We start from the raw sequence: 1,350 nt of genomic DNA on the forward strand, positions 1-1,350 counted from the left end.
TGCATGGACAGCAGCGCTTGCTATTAAGCTCAGATGTAAGTTCACTGATACAGGCGGTTCAGCCTCCAGCTGTGGTCTGTGTGGTGTCTTGTACCAGCGTGGTCAGTGCTGCACGCCTGCTCTTCCATTCACTCAGAGCTGTAGCTACATCCTTGCTTTATCCTTGTGTAAGCAAGTGAAAAAACAGCAACTTGTGGTTAGATGCGTGCTGCCAAATCCATGTTCTCTAATTGCAAAAGAGACTCCGCAGTCCAAGTAGCAAAAGATCAGGATCTGGTAAGCAACATGATAAATCTGGCCATGTGTGCTCTGTTTGCACAGTATAGTGCAGTTGTCAAATAATGTGCTTCTAGGCTCCGTGGAACAAATTAATTTTGTATCCCTTAATCAAAAAAACCTTATATGTTTCAAAACAATACCCACTTTTCCTTCCCTGAGGGCCCTGCAGAGCATAAAACAATGCGCAGAAAGGAGAGAAATAGGGAAAATAAACATAGTGACAACATGACAAATCTTTATAATCTGGTAGAAATTTCTTTTTTTTTTTTTATTGCTGCATGAATCTAAGCCCCGAGTTCTGTTATCTGCTGTGGCAAATAAGGAGAAATTAATGTGAAAAAACAGAGTATTTATAGCATGAATATACTGCTGAGTAATATACTTGTTTTTGCTGCTTGGGAACACAGAGACCAAGTCTTATTCCACTCGAACACTTCTGTAACCCTGCCAGCTGTGTCCTGAGTCTGTGAACAGCCAGGGCTATAGGATTTCCTATGGAGCAGTCAATCAATAGGTCAGGAATGGACAGCGAGTGGATGGTCAGTTCGAAAAGGAGTTAAACTGGTGAGATAAGGCGCTCATACTTCCAGGATTATGCTGAGGACACAAGGTGTGACTGCATGGCTCTCTCATAAATAATGACTTGGAGAGCTGCAATCCTCTGAGGAAGTCTGGCCACAGCATTTCAGACTTTCCTAACGCAGGATGAGCCCAGTCTTTACCAAGCCTATCTTGCCTCAGAGTGTTCTTCCAAGTAAGTCATACATGTAAGTGTTTTTATATTTATTCTCTGTGATGAAGCTTTCCTTCCTTTCGGCCAGGTGCAATTTTATTTTTAATAGCCCTGCTGCCTCAGCAGTCTCATCTGGATGAAAAAGAAAACTGAACACATCTCTCCTTTTCTCTTATCTCATTCTGGAGTGTCAGGAGAGAAAAGAAACGAGTTGAATTGCCTTTCTACCTATTTCAAACAAATTGCTGTTTTCTCAGGTAAGCGTGGTTGAAAGGAGCTCTTGTTCAGGCTCCCAAGGAGCTGGTTAACAGGTAGGGAAAGAAGAAGCAGGCTTGTAT

This window comes from Coturnix japonica, chromosome 4 (genome assembly GCF_001577835.2).
Source record: "Coturnix japonica isolate 7356 chromosome 4, Coturnix japonica 2.1, whole genome shotgun sequence".
NCBI lineage: Eukaryota > Metazoa > Chordata > Aves > Galliformes > Phasianidae > Coturnix > Coturnix japonica.